This window comes from Cynocephalus volans, chromosome 7 (assembly GCF_027409185.1).
Source record: "Cynocephalus volans isolate mCynVol1 chromosome 7, mCynVol1.pri, whole genome shotgun sequence".
Taxonomy (NCBI): Eukaryota; Metazoa; Chordata; class Mammalia; order Dermoptera; family Cynocephalidae; genus Cynocephalus; species Cynocephalus volans.
The window spans coordinates 136,233,098-136,248,151 of NC_084466.1; positions in this window are offsets into that span (position 1 = coordinate 136,233,098).

A 15,054-nucleotide genomic window follows, 5' to 3' on the forward strand; every position below is an offset into this window, starting at 1 on the left:
TATAAAAGGCTTTAAGTGTCAGGAATGGGAGTCCTATATCAAAAAAAGGTGTCACAGTTGCATTCGTGGGCAGCCACTTGCCCTAGCAACTCAGCCTGTCCACAGTAGAGTAAAATAAATTTCATTCATGGAGAATGATGTAGGAAAGAGGATCTGTTCAGTTTTACTAATAATAAAAATATTAGCAAATATTTATTGAACATTAATAATGCACCAAACACTATTCTGTTGACTTTATATGTATTTACTCATTTTACCCTTATATCAATACCAGTGGTATTTACTATTTTCAAATAGCATTTGAAAATAAATATTTCTTCTCATTTTACTGATGAGGAAATTAAGACACAGAAAGATTTCATAATTTTACCAATTTCACATCTCTATCAAGTCATAGACTCTAGACACAAACCAGTCAGTTTGGCGCTAACCTCTGTAATGTAAATTTTAAATTGACAATCATGTATTGTGTGCACCTTCAACATACTAGGTGATCTGCCAAGTGCTGGACAATAAAAGATGATTAAGTCATGGTTTCTGCTATCCAGTGTGGTGTCAGTTATATAAGTAAATCATTCTGTACAACCAAGATTGTCATGAGCCTCTTAGCACAGCAGAAGATGCAGGTGAAGTAGTTTTAATGATGTTTACAAAGGTGGGATGATAAGCTCTACTCTGAGGGGAGTAGAATAGAGGGAACTTCATAGAGAAGGGCCACAGGAAGGCTTTGAGGAATAAATAAGAATTCTCCAGAAAGACCTGATGTGTGGAGAGGAGGGAACAGCATGAGCTCATCCTGGTACTCAGCAGCTCCTGTCTTTGGGTCCCATGCACCCATTGTAAACCAGCCCATTCTTCAAGGCCCCACTTTCCTGCTACATATTTCCTTCAGATGAGGGCTTTTAGAATATGTTTGTGCTTGTTCTTGTCCCAGATCTTGATTTTAGCACTTATTACCTACTGCGTTTGTGAGTTGCGTTCACATCACTTTCTCTTACTGGATTCTAAGCTCCCTGAGGGAAGCGAATGTGCTTGCGTTCACTGCTATCCATAACTTAGGCTAGATGGTACTGGATGAATGTCAGATTAAATGGTGAGGTGGATAAAATATATCTGGACATGAGGCAATGCAAATGTCATCTCAAACAATTCATTGAATGCATCCTATATTTTTTAAAAAAGATATTCTCTAAGGTAAGTCAAAGATGCAGTTTGGGGTGTATATTGATGTCTGGGATCCATGATCTACTGCAAGGTCACTCGAAGAAAGAAAAAAAAGAAACCCTAAATCAAATCAGCTTCTAATCCCAGTAGATCTGAGCTTGGGTTTGCCTGGGGCAGTGAGTGATTCTTAAACTTGAGCCTGCATTAGTCAGTATCAAGCATTTGTTAAAATATGGGGGTGTGGGGGAGAGGAAGGAGTGGGAGGGGGTAAAAGGAGGAACTGGCAAAGGAACATGAAAATCGACTACATTATATATTGATAAATTAAAATAAAATAATGTAGTTTCCTGTAGATTCTAATGCAGAGTTCTGAAATAGGGAACAGGAATAGGTACCCTCTTCCTAAGTGATTCTTTGGAACAGGTTTAAGAAAATGTTCTAACACAAGTGGACAAAAGTTTTGGAGTTTGGAGGAGAAAGAAGTAGCATCTAACACTCTGTGAACTTAAGAGAATTTCTTGACTAGCTGAGCCAAAAACAACAACAACAACAACAACAACAAAAGCCTTTTCATTTTTTTCTTGTTACAGATTCATAAAATTCCAACAAGAGTTGTTTTTTAGGTTTAAGTTTCACTTTACTATTAGATGAAAAACTCTGACATGGCGCCTAGGCATTCTCTGAGAGTGTAAAAAGCTTCTGAGATGATAATAAAGAATTTGCAGCCGAGAATCAGTGTTAGGGCCTCAAAAGTGACAAACACAAACATCTGAGAATGATTAACATCTTAGCAAGCCAATTTTCAGTCATGACCTGACAGTAAATTAATTCATTTGCTTTTTCTTAAAAAACCAGATGCGGGGCCGAGCCCGTGGCGCACTCGGTAGAGTGCTGTGCTGGGAGCGCAGCGACGCTCCTGCCGCGGGTTCGGAACCTATATAGGAATGACCGGTGCACTCACTGGCTGAGTGCCGGTAATGAAAAAAAAAAAAAAAAAAAAACCAGATGAGGCTAGCTCCCTGTGACAGTACAGTACAAAGAAAGAAAGTTTACGTGGGAGGATCAGGGTGGGCAATCTGGCAATGCCAAGGGGCATACTGGTCACCCTGAAGAACAGAAAGAAAACGTCCAGGATGGGGTGTTTAACAAGGACTGAAAAAGTTAGGAAAGAGGTCAGAGATTTCAGAGGCCAGCTGTGATGTTGGGTCAATATCTACCCTGAGGCTCTTGGGTTTTTTCTTAGAAGAAAGTGAATGAATGAGGAATATGCTGTGGCCAGAGAAGGAAGCCAGGTAATGGGGAAATCTAAGAAACAGAATCCCATGCCCTGAGCTCTCCCAGCTTTGGGCAATCAACTGAACTCCCTTCTTGATGCTTTTTGGGTCTTCATCAATGGGGTAAATGTGAGCAGGGCCACTGATTTCTCTTTGGTTGAGAGAAATCCTGGTATCATAGAGGAAGTGGTGTTTAAAGAGGGATGCGAGCGATTTTCAAGTGAGAAAGGCATATCTGAAGGAAGAGGCACCATGGCGGTAATTACAGCTGTGGCTGAAACTACAAAACTGGCTCGTTCTTAACTGCTATTTGTGGCTAATCACTTCCAAATAACAAATGAATAGCACAGTAAATGTTAGCAGGATAATTTTCTATTAATCAAGAATAATGAGTGAGTAGACTAATTCCCTCTTCAAACATCCCTAATTTTAATACTGTTGCATGTTGCTTCCTCAGATTGATTACACGGTGATTTAGAGGGAGTGAGACGATTGGGAGACTCAAAATAAAAGGCAGGATATTATTATTGCCTGCTATATTCATGTAGAATATCAACATCTCCCACATGAATTCTTGTAAAAAGAGGAAGATTGCCTTTCCAAAAGTGAGTTTAACCCAGGGAGATATTGCCCAAATTTGAGAGAGAGAGGGAGGGAGGGAGGGGGGGGAGAGAGAGAGAGAGAGGAAGAGAAGAGAATGAAAAAAAAATAAATTTAAAAAAAAAAAAAGGAGGAAGGAAGGAAGTCCTGATCGCAAACTGAAGCCACAAAACCTGAATGTATCAAATCTGGAATGAGTAAGTGTTTTCTCAAGTTCATTCACTGTGATTCTTTGGGCAATTTGCTTAAATTCAATTATATTTTGTTTATATTCTCACGGTAAAGAAGTATGCAGAATTTAGTTATTTCACATTACATTAAACTGACCTCAACAGTCTGTGTATTGATCCTTACAATGGCAGACTTTCCAAGAAATTAGATACAGTCTCAGCACTTCCAAGAGTGTATAATCTAATTGGAAAACCAGCCACATATGAAACAAGAGCAATGGGTGAGATCGTATGTAATCGTTCTGCAAAAGAGCGGGGAGAAATTTCTTTAGTCTTGCAGTAGTTCAAAGAAAGAGGGACTATGGTTGCAATAAGGGTTCGTGGTGGATGTGGGGTTGCTGGATATAATCTGAAGACATGGAGTGATGGATATCTTGCTTGCTCTTCCAGATTCACTCTCCACCCTTCTCTACCTACCTCTATACCCCAAGAGACTGATCTCTTTGGATTACAGTAATGGGCTCCTTTGTTTTCCAGCCTCCTACGGCCTTGGTCCATTGAAGAGCTGCTGGAGGAGATATGAGGGCGGAGGAGTGTAGAGGTGGCCATTTATCCTCCTCCTCCTTGTGAGGTTGCACTTGGTAGCTTTCCTGCCTCAATAGCACAGCTTCTCTTACAGACTCCCTCTGTACTCTCTCCTGTTTGGTTTCAGTTCCACTTCCTCCCTTCTCCCCCTTTGATTGAGAAGAGATGACAGAGGTGGGGTAGGGTGTTACCACCTCCTGTGTTTTTCCTAAACTCTGTTTACATATTTGTAAGCAGTCTCTCCTTTAAATTCTCCTCAAATTATTCTAGTCTGAGAGTGTCGTCTGTTTCCTTCTGGGTTACGAGGTCAGACACATAAGATTGGGAGATAAGAAGATGAGCACGTCAGATGGTAGAAATAACCTTGAAGATGCCTTTCATTTACAGCAAGTTTACTTAATTAGGGTACTAACTTATTGCTCTAGAGGAAGTTAATGATTAAGTTGAAGGCAAATATGTAAGATGTAAAAATCATCTAAAATGATATCCTAAAAATGTTTCAGATGCAGTTTTGCTAGATTTGAAACAATCTCCTTTGTTTTTTCCTAAAGCAATAGTTAAGAGCTAAAGTGAGATTCCCCAGCCCAGAAATTTTGATTTGGAAAGAGATGACAGTTTGCAAGAGGATTCGAAGAGCTTATGAAGACTTCCATAAAAAGAGCCACGACCCTTTTAAAGTTCCTGTTTACTTACAAGCCGTCATACTTGAGCCCCAGGTATGGCCCGTCAGCCTACATCTCCCTGCAATTCTAGACAGTATGAGAATCAGACAGGACTTTCTATGGATGTAAGTCATCTCATAGCTTTTCTTTCAGGAATGCATGTTTTGGGATGAAAGTGTAGAAACTGTTCTGAGATTCTCATTATTTACTTACTTATTTGTTCATTTATTCATTCATATATATATGCATTCACTTATGTATTTAAGCAACCAAATCTAATTGCAGTTCCATGTGGCAATGATACCTATTCTCTCAAAGGCCAGGACGGTGATAAGGATTTGTGAAGGAATAGACAAATCCATTGTTTTCCTCCAATAGTTCTAAACAATTGGTTTAGCTTGAAGAACAGATGCAGGGTAATAACTTTCTGCCATATTTCTCAATAAAAAAGAAACATTGACAAGCCAAAGAATAAAAAAGGAGAGCCCTTGTGGACAGCTAAGCAATAGGAAAATGATAGACTGATTGCATACAGGAAAACCAACAAGACCAAGCTCAGCACCTCTATCATCCTCTAAGTTAACTTGTGCAAGATACTGTTTTGAGTGAGGTAAACCCCTCACATAAAAAGTGTTCAATTTTTCCTACTGTAATTTTTTTCCCCAAGAGTTTTCAGGTCTTTGACATACAGATCAAAATATGGACCTCCCTTTGAGTCAGATAGATTAAGATTAGAATCTAAAATATCCTACCTGTGTGACCTCAAGTAAGTTTCTTTTCCTCTCTGAACTTAATTTTCCTTACCTGAAAATGGGGCAATAAAACAACCTTTTAGGTCAGTCCTAAGGACTAAATGTGGTAATGGTTATAAATTGTTTTGCAGGCACCAGCAACAGAAAATAGAAGCAACTTCTGCTGTTGTGCTGTTTAAAACACGGTTCACATGCAGCTCCCGACCACCTGACTACGAGAAGAGTGAGAAGAGAGGTGAACACAGGAACACAGACGTTAACGCTACGTGGAAGTTCAGCTTCCATCCTCTGGGGAGCTCCTCTTCAATATTCTGCTCCCGTAGGCTCTGGATACCTATTTTGGTGATAGGGAGCTTATTATACATTCAGTCACTGATTAAATATGTCAGCAGCTTTAGGCATGAAGATTTCTCTGAGGTTACAGATATAATGGTGGAATGGTGTAGGGGATTGAATTATGTCCCCCCAAAACTCACTGAAGCTTGAATTGTGTCCCCCAAGTTTCATATATTAGAAACTTAACCCCCACTGTGACTGTTAAGAGGGTGGGAAATCCTATTATGGTAATTGAAAGGTGGAGAACTGAAGAGGTGATTGGATTGCGGGACCATGCCATAGTGAATGGATTATAAAGGGTGGTCAGGCGTGTAGTTCTGAGGGCTTTAAAAGAAGAGGAGAGTCTGTCTTTCCCTCTGTCTGCTCTCTCTGCTTCCACCATCTTGAAATGTGAGACCCCTGGGTCACTGTTGCCACCACCAGAAGGACTTTGGACTTCCCAGTCTCAGAAACTGTAAGCAAGAAATTTAATTTTTCTTTATGAATTACCCAGTTCCATGTATTTTGTTATAAGCAACAGAAATGGACTAATACAGATGGAAAGAGTGTAACTTTTAGAGTCACTCATAAATTAAGATGAATATCGTTTATGCAATATACTAGCTGAGTATCCATGGCAAGCAAGAAACATCTCTGGTCTACTTTTTTTTCAAGCATAAAATGTCAACTTTTAGTGACAAATTAGTGAGATGAAATATGAACACTTAAAGTATAGCTGTTTGAGTGTAATAGGTTCTTACCATTTTTAGTTTGCTTCCTCCTTTCCTTCTGTTGAGGCAAAATCTGCCTTTCCCCTCAACCATTTATCCTCCATCCAGCTCTGGATCAATATGGATCAAGCTGAGTTTCTCTTTCATCATCAGTTATTCTCTTTTCTTTTATTTGTCTCTCTTTAAGGGTAAATAACCTCAGGGTTCCATTCCATTACTGCAGGATTTGATTGCCAGGAGCTAAGGGAAAGAGGTGCAGTGTTTGTGTGGGATTAAGGAATATAAATTGACTTATATAATATTCAAATATCATGGTTTGGAAGCAAAGACCTTCCAAATGGTGTACTTTTGGCAATACATCTCTATGACCTGCATTCTCAGACCGGCAGACATCACATTAAGATAGAAGAGAATAAATTCATCATTCTTACAATAAATCTTTTATGTAACTAGAGTTCCATGAAACGCAGGCACTAAGAGACAACACATTGTATTATTATCATCTGCCTCAGAAACTGCACAGACTAATTTTAGTGACCCATTTTGTCTGTTTTCATCCTTCCTTTGTATAGTTGGCCTTGCAAACAGAGTAGTTTGAATAAACATTATAGCCATATTTATGGGTATTCTTGCTAAGTGCTTCTCTTGGAGATACATTATCAGGCATTCAATATAAACCACAGAGATAGAGTCATTTATCCTTGTTAGGCAAGCAAACAGAGGGAAGATGTTCTTACCCACTATCCTTGGCCTGCAAGAGCCTTTATCTAAATCTAAGGCAATGCAGAGAGGAGTCCCCATCTAATTAACTAGGAAGTTAATTGAGATTAAGAAAAAATAAATAAATCCAGCATATTTGCTCCTGGAAAGTTAAAAGGAAAGGCTTGAGCTTCCAAGAAGCTAATATTTACTGGGTGCCTACAATGTACCACAGTCAGTGATAGATAATTTCCATGTATTATATCCTGTGACGTATAGATCTGTAATGTAATGTTCTATTGAGGGGCAGATGTTATTATACCCATTTTGCAGATGAGGAAGCAGAGGTTCAAAGATTAAGAAATTTGTCTAAGGTCAGTAAATTTATGGTAGGGTTTAGACTTTTCCCCAGATTTGCATAAAACAAAGCCCATCTCATCACCACAGCTACCTTTGCAGTGCCAGGCAGGCAGAGCAGCACTATGTGTAAGTAGAGAAACCCTGTGTCTTCAGACCCTCTGCATCAGTGTGAAGATATAACCTAAGAGCTATGCAAGGTCAGAAAAGGCCTAGTCTGGGAGCTTTGAATAAACATTATCGGAAAAAAAAAAAAAAAAAAAAAAAAAAAGACAAGCCAAAGGGATAAAATCCTCTGTTAAATCAATGAGAGTTTATGGTAATTGCCTAAATGTGCCACCACCGGAATGGTGACAAGAACAGAGAGCAGAAGTAGAGACAATATGTTGGGGGAGAGTCAAGGAAGAAGAGGGACAGTGAAAAAAGAAGATATTGAGGGGAACGAGGGAAGGAAAATTCTCTTACTTTATTACAGTGCTTCTGTGTGTGCTGTGTTGCTTACTCTTATCCTAGAGCTATATAAATGATTTTTATCTTCCAAAGCAAAAGGTGTTTGCAAATACCTCGCAACATTGAAAGTATTTTTAAGTTCAACTCCTGTGTAGGCACATCTAATAAAAAGGGAGAATGGAGAGAAATAGGAAGAAGGAAGGAAGGAAGGATCTAATAAAACCCCAAATATTGTTCATGATATCAGGATAAAGGCCTGAAATATCTTGTAAAAGCCAGCGCAGACAGACGTAGACCCACCAGTCCTTCTGCAACGACTAGATCAGGCTTTGTTGAACACCTGTGGGAAGTAGAATCGTACATCTTCGCTTCATCCCCCCAGTGACATTAGGGCCATTTGTTACCAATTGCCTATTGTTTGCGTCTACAGTCAGCACCTAATCATGTCGAACAGAAAGAAAAATCCAATTCTGTCTGATCATAATACATTGTCAGTAAAATTGAATATAACTCCAACATTCAAAGAAAAGTAGTCAATAAATCTATGCAAACTTTTGGTGGAAAAAACATCATATGGTTGTTATTTTTTCCCCTTAAGTAAGTACAGTTTGATTTCTATAATGACACTAACTTTAATGTATTTTATTTCTTAATTCTCTCTATGAGTAGTCTTCCGGGAAAATAACCACTAGGCAAGTGGCTTGGGATTAGATTTCTCATTAGGACATTAGCATGCTGTGAACTATGATAGCCTAATGTTTTCATCTCCAGGTAACCCACTTAGCTTGCTCAGTTCTCTTTATAGTCTTGCAAGTCTGTTCACTGGTGTTTGTGTTGTTACTAACTCCCTGATCTGCAGCACTATTTTAGTTATACTTGGCATTTGAACAGCTGGTTTGAGACCTAGACTGCCTCGTTAGTAATTTTTCTATTCAAACATATTCTATGTAACTGCCATTTAACATTGCAGTGACTTTTTTTTCTTTTTATGTTCGTAATCCACTATACTTGCTATAAATTGGCAGGAATAAGGGTCAACTAATGCTTTGTGACATTAGTAATTTCTCTTATTCTTAACTCATTTAAATTACTGTGATTCATCAAATGGCTCCAGAGGAAAATTAATACAAACTTTGTGTGTGTGTGTGTGTGTGTGTGCGCACATGTGTGCACATGCTGCTGGCAGACCAAATGTAGATTTTAATCATGGCTTTGGAAAGATCCCCTTTTTATGTGTTTGCATAGTGACATAATATCAAAGATTCTTCCTTCTGGGGCTACAACTAAACCACTATGACTTGATTAACCCAGTATATTCTGGCTAATTTATTGCACAGCCTTGGGCAATTTAGTAATCAAAAGACTACCCTGAAAGGCTATTCTATTGTTATTGTACTGGATTATTGGGCAGTGTATGAGCTAGCATAAGTGATTGTAGCTGATTTTGCAACACATACCCTGAAATTTCATGGCTTGAACAAATAAAATTTTATTAATTCTTGCTCCCATAAAGTCCAATATGAATGTCCTAGATTGAGTAGTTCTCCTTGGTAGTTGCCCTTTAAAGCAGTGACACTGGGATCTGGGCTCCTTTCATCTGCCGTAGAAATTCTGGGCTCCCCTGAGTCTTTAGAGTTCTTCACTCAATCCCCTTTATCTTTTGGATATTTAGAGGCCATAATTGAAAGAATTATACATCATTTCCCCTGACATTCCTAAACCCACACCTGATTCACATCAGATTGCCACCTATAATGTGGCTTGCAAAGGTAGTTTAGCTACTTGCCCAAGAGGAAATGAAAAGGTGTGGAGGGCAGAGAGCAGAGTATCAGCTATGCCCTTTCCATGAATAGAACATATTTAGCACCACACCAGGGAAGACCCCAAAGTCCCATCCGAACACTGCATCCAGTGGGATCTCTGTTAATGAGCTACTTTCTCCATCTCAGCAGGTATGGCTCTCTTTGGTCTTATACCTATGACTTGAAAAGACAAGCTGTTCCTTTCCTATCCACACACATAATATACAATGGTAGAGCAGAGACAGTATAACCATGGTGATACTAAAACTGGAAAATTGAAGAAAGAAGCAAAGAGAATTCACTGATTTGCTTAGCCATCTTCTCTCTGTATCGTCACATGATCTCTCTGTAACAGTCTGTGTCCAAATTTCCTCTTCCTATGAGAACAATAGACATACTGGTTTAGGATCCATCCTGATGACCTTAGTTTAACTTGATTACTCTGTAAATACCCTATCTCCAAATAAAGTCACATTCTAAGATACTGGGGGTTAGGACTTCAACACATGAATTTAGGGGGCACATAGTTCAACCCATAACATGACATAAGATCTTTTGATTATAGTTAGTACCATACACTGATATCCATGCTCATGTTTCTTGCTGAAACTTAGTTTTTAAGCCTCCTTTACTTTTCTGTTTTTTTTTTTTTTTGGCCATTGACATTCAAAACCCTTTAAAATTCTATCTCTTATTGTTTGTGTATGGAAACAGATAGCTTTTCTAGAAATGAGGCCCTTGTTTTCTGACTCTCTTTAATCCCTTTTATTTCTACTTGCAAATCAGTCCGGGTTTTCCTGAGTTTATCTCTTTCTTGCAATACCTTGTTAAAGCAGGCAAGAGTTCCCAACAGACACTAACATTTTGATTCTTTTAATTATTTCCATGGGAGCTGCTGGCTCAGTAGGCATGTGGTTTGACATCTACAGATAGCAAGTGATAGTTATAGCAAAGTTTGCCATTGAATAACATGAGTTCCCATCTTTGCAGCTTTCAATATCAAGGTCTTTGTTGACTATCACCCAAACTCTAAGGCAAATACCACCTATTTAGGTTTTGTGTTATACCAGCACACTTTTTCTAGTTATCAGTTGCTGTATTAGGCAGGTAAAATAATACTCGCTGCTATAAAACGTCAATGAAATCTCAATGGCTTAGCATTATTTAGCTTTATTTACTGACCATCAAATGCCGTTAATTAATACAATCACCATGAGCTTTCTTGAGTGGCTCTTCTCCATGGAATCCAGGCCCCAGTCATCCAATGGCTGTCATGGGTCAATGAATCTTCCCCTGGACCCTCTCCATGCAGCCAGCCAATGAGGAGAGAGAGCGAGAGGAGCATGTGAAAGTTACTGAGAGCAAGCTCTGAGAACGACATGTTTCACACCTGCCCACATTTTATTAACCATAATTTATTCCCATGATTCCATCTAACTTGAAGGGGACTGAAAAATATTTTTTTCTTGAGAGGAATAATTTAGTGAGCATATAATTCTAAGACAGGAAAATTAAGTAAAATATCAAGTGTAGAACTTTTAGCATAGTGTCTGACACACATAGGAGGCATTCAATAAATATTTTTTTACCACTAGAGAAAGCATTTTATGTACTGACTGGTCTCAATAAAATCCTGAAGAATCTCTATTACATATCTGCATGGTTTCATCAAATATATCATTAGAAATAGGATGACATTTTTACTTATTGAAATTTTGACAGCTCATAAATTCTACAATTCAGAATCCACTATGAAAAGCAAAAAAGTGAGTTGCACCCATTTTTACATGTACACAGACTTGCATGAAATTGCATACATATATACATACTCTAAGAGACCAGCTAAGAAATTATTGTCATTTCCTTTCAGTGTGCATGAACCTTTCTCAACATGTCTGTAGTTAACTGCATAGTGTTGCTTTCCATTTAGACTAGAGAAAGGGTAAGGGTAGTATCTATGAAATGGCTCTCTGTTGCCCTCAGATTGAGGGATACTTACTCGACAGAAGTGAAACATTTTCTCTCTTCCCCTTTCTGTTATATAAGTGAGAAGTACAGACTATCACTGAAAACATCTCCCTCTGCCTGAAATTTGGGAAAACACACTCTCTTGGTGGTGTCTGCTCTATCTACCCAAGCTATGTCCGTGTAAGATTCTATGTGTGGTGAGTGTGTGTATTAAAAGGAGAATTTTACCTTTGGAACAAATGCCATCTGATCTTTACAGGATTTGGTAGAGGGAAGGGTGCCAACCAAAAGCAATAATAATATTAATAAAACTAATGGCTGGGGAGAAATTTCTGGTGAATGTCAATCATGAGGAAAAATGTCAGAAAGACATTAATGTCCCCTTACAGGAGAAACCTTGAGTGGAATTGGCATTTGAAACAGCTAGCAAAGAGCAGATTTTGTTTTACAATAATGTCTCCCTTAAATTACATTTACTATAGGCACACAAGATCCCCCAAAAGATTCAAATGAGTTTTGTACTGATTTCCAAGGTAAAGATTCCAGGTTAAGTAAACTTTAAGCATTCAACAATTTGTTCTACATCCCAGGGAAAGAGAGATGCTAAAGTTGGTTGTTCGTGACAGTATCTTTCTCCTTGTGTGATTGCAAGAACATATTTCTTCTCCTTTCTTTGAAGCTAAGCTTTTTCTAAAAAAAAAAACAAAAAAAAACCCCCCAAAAAACCCAAAAATTAAAATTAATTGCCAATTGTAATTGGCATACAGTCTGATATTTTGATACATATATATGTTGTATGATAATTGAGTCAGGACAGATAGTGTATCAATCACCTCATGCGTTTATTATTTCTTTGTGGCAAAACGTTCAAAAGCTTCTCCTCTAGCTATTATGTGATATGCAAATCTTAACTGTTAACCATAGTCACCTTACTGTGCAATAGAACACCAGAACTTATTCCTCCTAATTGTCAATTGTAATTTTGTATCTGTTGGGCAATCTATGTTTTCCCTCCCATATCCCCTGCCTCCTTACCCCTTCCCAAGTATCTGATAGCCACTGTTCTATGCTCTGCCTCTATAATATTACCTTCTTTTTTTTTTTTTCCAATTCTACGTATGAGTGAGATCATGTGATATTTGTTTTTTGTCTTTGGCTTGCTTCACTTAACATAAAGTCCTTCAAGTCCACCTATGTTGCAGCAAACGACAGGATTTCATTCTTTTTTAAGTCTGAATAGTATTCCATTGTGTATACATACTACATTTTTTTATCCATTCATCTGTTGTTGGACACATAGGTTGACTCCATATCTTAGCTATTGTAACTAGTGCTGCAATAAACATGGGAGTGCAGATATCTCAACATACTGATCTCATTTTCTTTGGGCATATACCCAGTGATGGGACTGCTGGACCATATGGTAATTTTATCTTTAACTTTTGGAGGCACCCCCATACTGTTTTCCATAAGGACTATACTAGTTTACACTCCCACCTACAAGTGTGCAAGTGTTCCCTTTTCTCCATGTCCTCACCAACACTTACTGTCTTTTGTCTTTGTGATAATAGCCATTCTAATTGGAGTAGGAGGTATCTCATTATTGTTTTGATTTGTATTTCCCTGATGATTAGTGATGTTGAACATTTTTTTGAATGCCTTTAGGCCATTTACATATCTTTTTAAACAGAGAAATGTCTATTAAGATAATTTGTCTATTTCTCAATCAGGTTTTTTTTTCTTTCCATTGAGTTGTTTAAGTTCTTTATTTATAATTGATATTAATCCCTTGTCAGATGTATGGTTTGCAAATATTTTCTTCTGTAGGTGTTTTTTTTCACCCTGTTAACAGTTTCCTCTGATGTGTAAAAGCTTTTTAGTTTGATATAATCCCATTTGTCTATTTTTTGCTTTTATTACTTGTGCTTTTAAAGTCTTATTGAAAAAAAAATCCTTGCTAGCCCCATGTCATGAATTGTTTCCGTTATTTTTTCATCTAGTAGTTCCATAGTTTCAGGCTTTAAACTTATATATTTAATTCATTTTGAGTTGATTTTTTGTATATCATGAGAGGTAGGGATCTAGTTTCATTCTTCTGCATGTGGATATCCAGTCTTCCCAGCATTATTTACCGAAGAGACTGTCTTTTCCTTAATATATATTCTTGACACCTTTGTCAAAGATCAGTTGGCTTTTGGTGTGTAAATTAGCTTCTGGGCTCTCTATTCTTTTCCATTGGTCCATGTGTCTGTTTTTAAGCCAGTACCAGGCAGTTTTGGTTACTATAACTTTGTAGTATAATCTGAAGCCAGTAGCATGATGCCTCCAGTTTTGCATATTTTTTCAGGATTGCTTTGGCTCTTCAGGATCTTTGTTAGTTCCATATGAATTTTAGGATTGTTTTTTTCTATTTTGTAAAGAATGTCTGGTATTTTGATAGAGATTGCATTAAATTTACAGATCACTTAGGGTAGAAAGTCCATTTTATTTATTTTATTTTATTTTTTTTTTCTGTGAAGCATTTGATTATTAGTTTTTTATTTCTTAATTTTATTTTGTCGATATACAATGTGGTTGATTATTATGGCCCATTACCAAAACTTCCCTCCCACCTCCCTCTCCCCCTTCCCACCCAACAACGTCCTTTCTGTTTGCTTGTTGTATCAACTTCAAGGAATTGTAGTTGTTATGTCTTCTTCCCCTCTCCCCCCAGTTTTTGTGTGTATGTGTGAATTTATTTATTTATTTTTGGCTCCCACCAATAAGTGAGAACATGTGGTATTTCTCTTTCCATGCCTGACGTGTTTCACTTAATATAATTCTCTCAAGGTCCATCCATGTTGTTGCAAATGGCAGTATTTCATTTGTTTTTATGGCTGAGTAGTATTCCATTGTGTAGGTATACCACATTTTCCGTATCCACTAATCTGATGATGGACATTTGGGCTGGTTCCAACTTTTGGCTATTGTAAAGAGTGCTGCAATGAACATTGGGGAACAGGTATACCTTCGACTTCATGATTTCCATTCCTCTAGGTATATTCCCAGCAGTGAGATAGCTGCGTCATATGGCAGATCAATCTGCAATTGTTTGAGGAACCCCCATACCATTTTCCATAGAGGCTGCGCCATTTTGCAGTCCCACCAACAATGTATGAGAGTTCCTTTCTCTCCGCAGCCTCGCCAGCATTTATCTTTCAGAGTCTTTTGGATATTAGCCATCCTAACTGGGGTGAGATGGTATCTCAGTGTAGTTTTGATTTGCATTTCCCGGATGCTGAGTGATGTTGAGCATTTTTTCATATGTCTGTTGGCCATTTGTATATCTTCCTTAGAGAAATGCCTACTTAGCTCTTTTGCCCATTTTTTAATAGGGTGCTTGTTTTTTTCTTGTAAAGTTGTTTGAGTTCCTTGTATATTCTGGATATTAATCCTTTGTCAGATGTATATTTTGCAAATATTTTCTCCCACTCTGTTGGTTGTCTTTTAACTCTGTTAATTGTTTCTTTTGCTGTGCAGAAGCTC